We start from the raw sequence: 12,017 nt of genomic DNA on the forward strand, positions 1-12,017 counted from the left end.
CTAAACAAGGAAGGGCAGATATGTGTAATGATTTTGGTGGCGGAGGAGATGACATAATATCATATAATTAGCTTTGCAGTCCTAATGAAAGCAGAGCGAACTAAGGTCCTACTGGCTGGAATTGTCATTAAATCCTGTGATTTGTTTCATTGTGATATAAACGTCATAGCTCCCACTGCGCAATCAGTGCCAAAAGGACCTCTTTGTACGATAGTTTTGTCGTGTGGCCTGACGCAGGTTAGCTAAACTGCTGGTTTATTACCGTACTGTGACCCCAACCTTGAGGAGACACAATGAATTAGTGTTTGTTCCAGGTGAGCTTCGAACTGATTGGACTGAAGTATGATTATTGCAACATTCGTCTCAGGCTGGTGATATTTGTGAAGAAAACAATACAATAAAGATCTTTTTTGTTATTTCTGCTAAATTAATCTATAGTTGGAAATTATTTCTAAAGAATTATTCTACCCATCAGAAAATTTTCCTATACACTGTTAAATGGAATTATATGCACCTTTAAAGAGCCTAACTAGAACCATTGTTTAAAATGAATCTGCAGTATTAAAGATAAGAATTTAACATTTTGTCTAATTTTTATGATCTCACCGGACCCCCCTTGTGTACCCATACCTAGCAAAGCAAAATAAGTAATTTAGTGTTGATCTCTAGCATTATACACACAAATGTTTACATTGAGAGTCATTCTGATTTGGACAACTGAAGGAGACAGAAACTGGGATTATTTTCAATACTCTTTTGACCAATTTGGAACAATTTCAGCAAAACCAGCCAACTGGGAAGACAGAGAAAACCAATCACACTTTTTTTCAGACCTTTACATCTGACAATTAATAAACTGGCCTGCATTACACAAAGCAGAATTTCTGAAGACACTGGGTGTTGAAAAACGCACACAGTGATGGCCCAGAGCTAAGATTAGCAAACAGCTCACTAAGGTCAATGCATTGATCCCTATTCAGCCTTTCCTTTAATGAAAGGGCAGCGCGTACCCATGTTACATAACCATGCGCTTAATAAGCCTGTTTTACTACTTAATCTCTCAGTCTCTTGCTGTCTCTATCTCCCTCTTATCTTTATTTGACACCTCGGCGGTTCAGACGAATGTCAAAGATAAGTTTTGGCAGACTGATTTCTTTGGCAAGGTTATGAGGCGCGTTTCCCTGTGTCCACGGTCCTATTGTGGAACAGGAGCTTAGGAAGAGGTAACCAAACCAGGACATGATTGCTGGAATGTACCAGGTCTCACAGTACCCTGGGTGCCCAATCAGAATGCAGAACAAGGGGTGTTGCATAATACATACAGAATAACCTAAGGCCTGCATTAAAGAGCAATGTTTAAAAAAGAAGATTAACATTAAGTTAACAGGCAATGTAAAAAAAAATACTGTACATACACAAACATATGGACGGATGACAAAGCATATATCAGCTCTGTAGCAGGGGTGGAGATTTCAGGTCCAGAGAGTACAAATCCAGACCAGGATTTTGTTTCAACCAACCAGTTGAGTACTCTGATTTGTACTTTCTGGACCTGAAATCTCCACCTCTGCTCTGTAGTAATCTTGTTGATTTGTGTGTCCTGGGAAACTGTCAAAGCCTTACTAGCACCATCAAAGGAGCCAATTATAGATTTCAAGAGGTTAAGTAGAACAGAAAAGAGAGTGGAATCCTCCAGAGCCCTTATCTATGCAAAACTCCGAGTCTGCTGTGGACATGAACGAGGCATCTTCATGGAGACCACAAAAAGCCTTCACCGTGTGGATGGGCACTTGGAATGTCATTTGGGTGATATTTTACGAACACAAGTCTACTTCAGAAGTATCATCCTCTGCATGAGTCAAGCCTTTCTGCAAGCTGGGATTAAACCTACACTATTAATAACCTGGTCTGCATTCCTTCCTTGAGCTGTGCTGATTACGCACACTTTGCTTTGTGACAATGGGGGAACCCTAGTGGTGGGAAGCATGAAGTGCAGCTGCATGCCACAGCCTTAGTCCCTGGTGTGCAATTAGACACACTGGCTGCAGACACAAATCCTTCCAGATAACTGCAGCAGTGCTGCATTGGCCTGTTGAAGCTGAGCATTTTCTGCTTCTGTATATCATCAGGTAAAAAAAAGCAAGATGGAAAAACAATGGGGGCAGCAGTGGGAGAGGATTGAAAAGTCAGGAGTGGCGTGTAGCTCAAGAGATTTGCGACCTGTTCCTGTGTCCAGATGGTCATTGGTTCAAATCCCACAACTAGCAGGGTAAACATAGCAGGCCCTTGAGCAAGGTTCATCCCCAACTATTCTAGGGTCTCTGGATGGTAGCTGACTCCGCCCTCCCACCCAAAGCTCTCCTCACTTGCACATCACTTTGGACAAAAAGCATCTGTTACGCAAGTCAGTTTAAATGCAAATTCTTAAATTCTTTATGGTCCTAAACGCAAATGTGACATGAGCTCCCTTACCGGATCACTTGCAAAGGCTGCACTTCATTGGATCCTTCTTCATTTCCCACTGCTTTTTATTCATTAATGCTAAACGGTAGCAGCACTGGGGCTATGCTGGGGTCAGCTCGAACCCAGGACCCAGAACAAGGTGGCCTCTTAGATGACAGAGAATGCTCAGGAATGCCCCCTGGGTTCACCATCCGGACCCGAGAACGGACGCTAGTTAAATTGATCAAAAGAAGGTCCGTCACAGTCAGCCGATTAACCCAAACAAGAATCAATCAAAGGGCTAAAAATATCCCTAGCAATAAATGTGGAGATTCAACACAGGTAAGCACAGCAGTCAAAACCCAAAAGGAATTGAAAATGAAGAAAACAAATTAACAAAAAGGAAAATCTTGACAACAGCAGCAGGAATAATTTACAACCAGGAATAATTTGTAATCCACTGCAAAAACAAAAATAAAAATTACTAAAATGTAAAATGAACTTTATGTCCATCCATCGATCTTCTAATTGCCTATCCTTGCCAAGGTCACAGCTTGCAATAGTATGTGATGTAAGGCTACCGTGATTAGTCAGCCTAGTCGATGACATCGATGCTGAAAATGCATCAATATTTTAAATTGACGCATCGTTTAAAAAATTTTATGATTTTTTATGATTTCTAAAATGCTTCAAATTATAAAGAAATGTTTTTCTTCAATATCACCATGTAACTTTGGGACTAGTTCAAATAATCGCAGAACAAAAAGTTGGTTTATACACTGTGCAAAGTTCGATGGCACACCGCAGCGGCACGAGCGCTATGCACGAGAGAGAACACACAGGTACTATTCTGGATGATGAGCTACCAGCATAGGCCAAAGTGCTGTCTATTCATGTTTATTAAATTTCCATTAGTATGGAAGGCTTTTCAACATCTTTTATCCTTGTAGCTTCTAAATACACTCATTATTTAAGCCATAAAGCTGTCTGTCTGCTACCTTAGAATCTCCATTGAATAAGTGTTTGAGAAAATGTATAGCCTAAAATCTGGGCTGTTTTTTTTTTTTTTTTTACCTTGATTGACGGTGCCAGTGTGAATGTCTGTACCGGCCTTTTTGGGAGCAGTACCACCATAAAATAAAACTGAACGGAAAACGGACAGTAAATTAATAAAAAATAAATAAAAACGTTAACTGAAATAAAAATGAAAACTACAGTGCTCAAAAAAATTAAAGGAACACTTTTTAATCGTTAATCGGTTTCAGCTGCTTTGGTGTTAATGAAATTAACAACAGGTGCACTAGAGGGGCAACAATGAGACGACCCCCAAAACAGGAGTGGTTCAGCAGGTGGGGGCCACTGACATTTTTCCCTCCTCATCTTTTCTGACTGTTTTTTCATTAGTTTTGCATTTGGCTACAGTCAGTGTCACTACTGGTAGCATGAGGTGATACCTGCACCCTACAGAGGTTGCACAGCACAGTCCAACTCCTCCAGGATGGTGCATCAATATATGCCAATTGCCAGAAGGTTTGCTGTGTCTCCCAGCACAGTCTCAAGGGCATGGAGGTGATTCCAGGAGACAGGCAGTTACTCTAGGAGAGCTGGACAGGGCCATAGAAGGTCCTTAACCCATCAGCAGGACCAGTATCTGCTCCTTTGTGCAAGGAGGAACAGGAGGAGCACTGCCAGAGCCCTACAAAATGACCTCCATCAGGCCAGTGGTGCGAATGTCCCTGATCAAATAATCAGAAACAGACTTCATGAGGGTGGCTTGAGGGCCCGACGTCCTCTAGTGGGCCCTGTGCTCACTGCCCGGCACTGTGGACCTCGATTGGCATTTGCCGTAGAATACCAGAATTGGCAGATCTGCCATTGGCACCCTGTGCTTTTCACAGATGAGAGCAGGTTCACACTGAGAACATGTGACAGATGTGAAAGGGTCTGAAAAAGTCGTGGAGAACGTTATGCTGCACGTAACATTGTTCAGCATGACCGGTTTGGTGGTGGGTCAGTGATGGTCAGGGGAGGCATATCCATGGAGGGACACACAGACCTCTACAGGCTAGACAACAGCACCTTGACTGCCACTAGGTATCGGGATGAAATCCATGGACCCATTGTCAGACCCTACGCTGGTGCAGTGGGTCCTGGGTTCCTCCTGGTGCACGACAATGCCTGGGCTCATGTGGCGAGAGTATGCAGGCAGTTCCTGGAGGATGAAGGAATGGATACCATTGACTGGCCCCCATGCTCGCCTGACCTAAATCCAATGGAACATCTCTGGGACATTATGTTTCAGTCCATCCGACGACACCAGGTTGCACCTCAGACTGTCCAGGAGCTCAGTGATGCCCTGGTCCAGAACTGGGAGGCGATCCCCCAGCACACCATCCGTCGTCTCATTAGGAGCATACCCCGACATTATCAGGCATGCATGCAAGCACGTGGGGACAATACAAACTACTGAGTACGATTTTGAGTTGCTGCAATGAAATTTCGGCAAAATGGACCAGCCTGCCAGATCATTTTTTCAGTTTGAATTCAGCCCTTTGTAGGTTGATAATTTTTTTGAATGAACAGTAAATTTAGTTTTCTGGAGGAAAATTGGTCTTTTAGATTAATCGACCAATCAGTAAAATAGTCGATAGATTAATCAGTAAAACAAAATGTCGTCAGTGGCAGCCCTAATGTGATGAAATTAAACTCCTGAAATAAGACAAAATTTAAAAAAAAGAACAGGACCAATGCAATACATATGAGAGATAAGCAGGGTTATTATGCACAGAGGCCTCTACTCTTAGCTTACGTCTTCTCCCAGTGCCAGGTGCAAAAGTTCAGAAATCAAAATCTTGTCTTTCCATTTTTGGCCTTTGCCCTTCAACCATGGAACAATTCTGCTTCCTCCTCAGGAAGCTGGCGCCCATGAAGCGCGAACACGCCGGTGTCTTCAGAGTGCATGGACAGCTCTGAACTCTGACCGCTTTCTGACTGCATTTCTGTGGCCCCCTGACTCACACGTGACAGAAATTCTCCCATGAGTCCCAGTGTGTATTTTGACATTACTACTCGTGAAGCATCCTCAAGGCAAGTCAAGCGGCTTTTCATTGCCATTTCAATGACATACAGTAGGTACAGTACACGGTGAAACGAAACAACATTTCTCCAGGACCATGGTGCTACATAAAACAACACAGGACTACAAAGCTACACAGAATGACATAAAGTGCATGTCTGTGCAAATATGCGCAAACACTGCAGGACAGTGCAATTAGACAAAACAGTGACACAAACAAAGACAATGCAGTGCCGACCAGTGCACATTCCTGATACTTTACAGGTGCATTTTCATCAACACAATTCTTGGGGCCTTTACCCATATGCATGACTATAGCTACAGTCACTGGCTGCACTATTGCACAATCATTTGTGGTGCAATATGTCGTTACTGGTATATGCTTCATATGTCGGTATTTTGCTGTTTCAGTTACCCCCCTCCCCCCCATATATGAATCATACATGTTCTTCCTCATGTCTCACTCATTACCTCTAGATACTCTGGTTTCCTCCCATAGGCTAAGAACAAGCAGATAGATGAACTGGTGTGTCCAAACTGCCGATAATGTGACTTGTTTATGTGTGCAAATGTGTGCTATGTGATTGTCTGCCATCCCATTCAGGGTGCCCCCTACCTTGAGCCCAGTGCATTCTGGGACAGACTCCAAGCTCACTATGATCCTGTACTAAATAAATGCCATGGATGGATGAGATTTATTATCTCATATTGGTAGCACAATGGGAACTATACTTGCTAATCATGTGCGGGAGCCATTTGCCTGTGAAGGAACACCTTGTCACCTTGGACAAAGGTGTCAGATTTTAACAAGGCATCATTGCGCATTGACAGACTGTCATCCAATCCAGGGTGTCCCCTGCCTTGTCCCCTGCACCTCCCAAAATAGGCTCCAAGTTCACCGTCACCATGTACTAGATAAGCAATTACAGAAAATGGACGAATGATGGAAACGCTCATCAAAAAAAAGCAGCCAAATGAATTCAATGATTGGATAAAATCGATGCTAAGATTCAATAACAATGTACCATTTGGATGATTATTTGTGTATTTAAATGCCAATTTCTGAGGTCAAGAGATTGTAAGCCTTAAAAACATATCATCATCAGAACAACAGCTATGATAATGACCATCTAAAAGCTCATTAAATTATACAAATTGCCCCCTATTCTTGTCAATCCTCTTCATAATGCACTTGAACGCACATGGGTAACATCCAGAGAAGAATGCTGTCGCAATGAAACGGAAGCAGCTTTAACACTGCGTGTCCGATTTAGGCTGCAAAAATCACATGCTTATTATCCGTCATAAGCGCTGATCCAAAGTCACTCTATACCTGCACATGCATAGTAAGACCATAAAGCCCCCTTGTCTTGACTAAAAATATCACCAAGACTTCCTTTTTTTTCGCTGCAGCAGCTGAAAATAGGAGGAAAGAATCAGGCTTGTTGCTATTAATTCACAAGACGGACCGAGCCATAATTACACCTTTCACTGCCGCGTGGTAAAGGTCGGAAATCAAATCAGACCTCGCCGCAATGCTGGTTTACACCGAAGCAGGGGAAGCCAGTTCAGCGCCACCTCAGTACAACAGATGGTTCAGTTTCATCATCACCGAGCAGTCTTACATCACGTTTCCGTTGGCCACATTTGGCTGTTAATGAAGGATTCTCCCAGTGGGGCGTTGGCAGGGGAGCTCCGTCTGAATTTTAATGCCGCTCACCTTTGGAGACTGAACTGCCCGGCAGAGTAGATTACAAAAATCAGTCAGGCATTGCCGGAATCATCTCTCATTTTCTGCACAGAAGAGACTTCGAAAGGCAGATATACCGACTTTTACACAGCAGCACTGATAACTCATGGGTAACAGAAGGAAATTAAACTCTTGCACATACCACTTGCTCCCTGCATGTGAAGGTGTGTGTGTGTGTGTGTGTGTGTGTGTATACGCTTAGCTAGCAGACAGTGGGGAGTAAGGTGTTCCTGAAGGTCACCATAGGTAGGCGTACCCGAGCAGAAATAAAAACAATGCTTCACCTTCCGTATGAGCCGACACCGTGAGGGAATTCACTGGAGACCGTATACCAGACTACAAAAGGTTAAGTGAAGACCTTTGGCGACAGATTACATGAATCCATTACCAGCGCACCTTCGGATTCCAAGAACTAATTACATCGCTAATTGTACATTCGCTAACTGGTGGCGAGACCGGCTGAGCAGCGCCTTCCGCGGGAGCACTGCTTTTCTGACTTCAGGCAACCGCAGCTGTGTTTCGCCTTGTTGCATTTTGTTGAGAGAAAATGGAGGTTAATGGGTCAGGACTAATTCCCAGGCTTTATAACGGGCAGCTGTTTCCCGGAGACAAACCGCAACAAGGCATTCGACGGGATACGTAAAAGGCAGGGAACGGCATATCCGTCCTGACAGATGTGTAAATTAAACACGAACACAATGCCATGAGATTGTAGATTGTGTTTCACAATCATTATCTCCTTTCCCATAGTCATTTTAACTGGGAGCATAACAGGAAAACAAATTAATTATTCTGACAAACGGAGTCAGTTCTTAGCTTGGATATGGAAGAGGGCACAAAATGAAGGAAACACAAACAGGAAGGCGTGATAATCAAAGGGAATCAGAGTGAGTAGTCAAAGATGACAGTTTTGATAGCGGGCAGCTGAAGGAGGGACTGGGGGAATATATCTGTTTGGAAAATCCTCCGAATTCTCTAATTTGGCTTACATGACACACTTTTCCCCCCAAATAATGCACATGGGGTTAAACAGGGAAAGTCTGCAAAAAAATAAACATATAAATAAATTTCAAAATCCAGCATTCCTCATGCAGGTTTTTTCCCTCCATAATGGTTCTGGTGTATGTAGCATTTTTTTTTTATTTATTTTTTTTTTGGGGGGGGGGGGGGGTCTCAATGTATCATCAAAACACTGCAAGCTCGAATCCCAGGACTTAGCTGAGCTATGTTTGTTTGATCAAAACAACGTGAATATCTCAGCAGCAAAGCAACTGGGTCATACTACGACTATACTAGTAGGATTACTGCAAGTGACAACTAGAAACCAACAACCTACATCTTAACAAGATCATCGCTTTGTGAAATATACACAAGCATTTAAAAACCATAAAAATGATCAGGTGAGGCATTTAGGATAAAAGCATGTTCTAACGCAGGGGTCTCCATCTCCGGTCCTGGAGAGCTACTATCCAGTAAGTTTTCTATCCCACTTCGCTTCTGATGAGTCACACCTGCTCCTGGTATTTACCTGAGAACTAGTGTGGCTCATCAGAAGCCTGGTAGGACAGCAAACCTACTGGATATTAGCCCTCCAGTACCAGGGTTGGTGACCCCTGTTCTAACGCATAAAGCGAGTAAAACACAATAAAATTAAAAATTAACTGGGTTTGCATGCTTTCTCTGTTGTGTAGGTTTCCTCTGTGCGTTCTGCTTTTCTCTTGCTGTCAAAAAAATGTTCTTTGGTTCATTTCCATCTCTAAAAGCACCTTAGAGAGTCAGGGTGGACCCAGCATTGACCCCTGGTAGGACACCAAGCTTACTGTAACACTAGCAGTTATGGGAGGTCAATGGATGCTTAATCACTGCATCACAAGCTGGAAACTTTTCTTTCTTTTTTTTTTGGGGGGGGGGGGGGGGGGTAAATCCCCCATACAACCAGGTGTAGGAAAGATTAGAGGAATTCCTTCACACTGGGTGCCAAAAAGCAGGGTCCTTAGTGATAAGTGCGAAAACAATTATCCACTTGGGCATTATCCAATTATGCACCAGAGCAAATCCCCGGAGCTGTGAGCCAGTTATTGCTAACTGAAGAGCCACCTTGCATCAAGCATAATCACTCACTTCCACTGACATAACGGGGCAGTTTAACATTGTGCAGACCATCCACAGCAATACCACAGCCTGTCCCATGGTCTTAGTAACAAGTATTTCAGTAAAGACTTATTACGTTCATAATACGTTATTGCACAGAAAACCAAAAATGGTGAAATAAATACTTAACCAGTTCGCTAATCCTGCCGCTCTTCAGGAAAAGTGTTCATTTTTAACAGCTCCACTCCCATTACTGTGCGCCTAGTCCCACTGCTATTAGAGTGTGTGTTTATTTACGGAGGTGTGTATATGTCTGCTTGATCAAAACAACGTGAATATCTGAGCAGTAAAGTAACTGGATCATACTACGACTACACTAGTAGGACTACTACTATACTATACTATACTATACTAGTAGGACTGCTGCGAGGGGCAGCTAGAAACCAATAACCTACATCTTATGTGCTTATAATAACTAAACGTCTTACAATTATTATCATCATGATTTTAATTCTGAACAGTCGTGCCTTCGTAAATAATAATGCAATACACCGGAATGAACGCTACTAAACAACAAATAGACTTCCTCAAACGGACACATGGTCTAACTGCCTTACTATCGACTCTTTTTGCGTGTGTGGTGGATATATTAAGGTTACTGCAAAATTACACAAAAACCTTGACTTATCAGGCGTTTCCTCCTGAAGCTCGCGTCTGCGTCGACGTTGTTGAATTTCGGTTAATTATTGCCGGATTAAATCCACATTTTCGTCTCATTCAAGACGATACTTCAGCGGAGAGCAAATAAACTGCAAGGCGACCCTTTTCGGGCAGCGGCACTGCGAAGCGGGGGAAACGGTGCAGCACCTCTCCGTAAGACCCTTCGGGGGGCTGCGGCTCGGCGGTGACCGGTCCCCTGGTGTCACTCGCGCGATTAAACGCGACGACCCAACGCTTCGGCCCTTTATGATAATAACAGCTAAACGGCCGACTGCAAAGCATTGCAACTCAGCCGTCAATTCCTGCCCGGGAGCTGATAAGAAGTTGGAAGCACCGGCTCCTTATTTAGGTCCGAAACAGCGCCAGAGAATGACGAATGGGTCACTTACACGGTGCACGCTAGACGGAACAGGTGGCGCCGGCGAGGTGCTGCAGTTCGCGGTCAGGATGTGGGAATGCGCCGTCTATCCATTGGGAGAACTTGCTGGGATCCTTTTCATCTCAGTCCACGCACGGGCTGCTCGCCAATTCCAGCGCGTGCACACGCCCCCAGCTCCCCCCGGCCGGTGACATCACGCACGCACGATCCGTGTCCGTGACCGCGCGAACGAGTGCGCGGAGGGCGCGCGGAGATGCGATTCCCGTACGCCGTGGCAACTGAACCCTGCGCGAGAACGGCGCTTATGCCAGGCTGAAAAAACGCAGAATAATAGTAATTTTCACTATATCTGATTGGTGCCGGTAATACATATTCATTTTGATTTTATTTTTGCTTTGACAATTATTCACGTTAAAAGCCGTATCTGTTTGCCTTCAGTTGTAAATGTGAATGTTATGGCTTTCATCAGTCCTTAATAAATCACATGAGCCATATGTGCCCTGATTTGACAAAAAAAGATCTGACAAAAAAAGATGAACTGGTTTTGATTATTTATTTATTTTTATTTTTTTTGAAGAAATGTTTTGATCCTACTCCTGATTATATTGTGGTGTGTTAGCCTCTCTTCGTACAATCACTGAGGGATTAAATCACCCAGCTGTTTTGGGAATATGCGGGGATTCCCCAGAACAAGCTGCAGTCCATGGCCTTGGAAGGAGGTCTGGTCTGACCTGCTTGACATGCTAACCCCATTAAGCCTCACAGAGAAAAGCAGCGTGAAGAAGATGGAGACAATTTTAAGTTTTTGTAATGCATAAATTCATAGGGAACAGTATTTTGGTGGCCAATATTTTACAGAAACCATTTCTAATGTTCTGTTAGATTAGCCAAATCTGTCAGACCATGCTGATTATCATTCCACATTGGAGCAGAATTCTTATTGTGGCAGGAGTCCCTGAGTACGGAGTAAATGTACCAAACCAGCATAATCCAAGCTGCATAATGTGACAGGCAGGGGAGACCTCCGCAGGAAAGGGACACAAGCTGCAGTTTCTTTACAGACTTATTCCAGTGGAAAAATTTATTTACCTCATCATTTCTTGCTTTTCATACCATGAAATTAACCTTGGGAGAGCAGATTGCCAGCTGTCAGGAAAGATAAAATGAGATTAAAGGCTTTTGGTGGAATTACATTTTTGAGAGAAAATAAATATTCTGAGTATATATCCTTGCTAGCCATGATACTGGAAACATACAGCCATTCTGTCTCGTAAAGGCGATGCATTCTGGTGTGGAAATACAGCATAGATCTGTCCTATGTATTGCATGTGATTGAAAGATTCAGTGTCCGCAGCAGTGTATTCTGGGTTGAGTGGAAAAAAATTCCTTGGTGGTTCATAGCAAGTGGTATGCTTCCAGAAAGACATGGAAGATGTACAGTAAATATTTAAGCTATCATTAAGACATATTTTACTTCCGATTATCTTTTTTCACTATTGGTTGTCAATCCATCTGCACACGGACGAATGTGTAAGATTTGTCCGTGTCTGTGGTACAAA

General features: G+C 43.3%; 1 protein-coding gene across 2 annotated transcripts in view; it reads right to left on the minus strand.

Annotated features, from left to right (window-relative positions):
• The window catches only part of pkib (protein kinase (cAMP-dependent, catalytic) inhibitor beta), a 28,260-nt gene extending 17,584 nt beyond the window's left edge, over positions 1–10,676 (minus strand). Inside the window, exon 1 of one of the 2 annotated variants that reach the window (XM_072703032.1) lies at positions 10,469–10,676. The gene's annotated coding sequence lies outside the window, so the exon portion shown is untranslated. Of the gene's footprint in view, positions 1–10,226; positions 10,380–10,468 lie in introns of those variants that run through there. The other variant, XM_072703033.1, reaches the window with a different exon arrangement.
• Between the last annotated feature and the right edge of the window lie 1,341 nt (positions 10,677–12,017).

Source organism: Paramormyrops kingsleyae, chromosome 19 (assembly GCF_048594095.1).
Source record: "Paramormyrops kingsleyae isolate MSU_618 chromosome 19, PKINGS_0.4, whole genome shotgun sequence".
Lineage (NCBI taxonomy): Eukaryota > Metazoa > Chordata > Actinopteri > Osteoglossiformes > Mormyridae > Paramormyrops > Paramormyrops kingsleyae.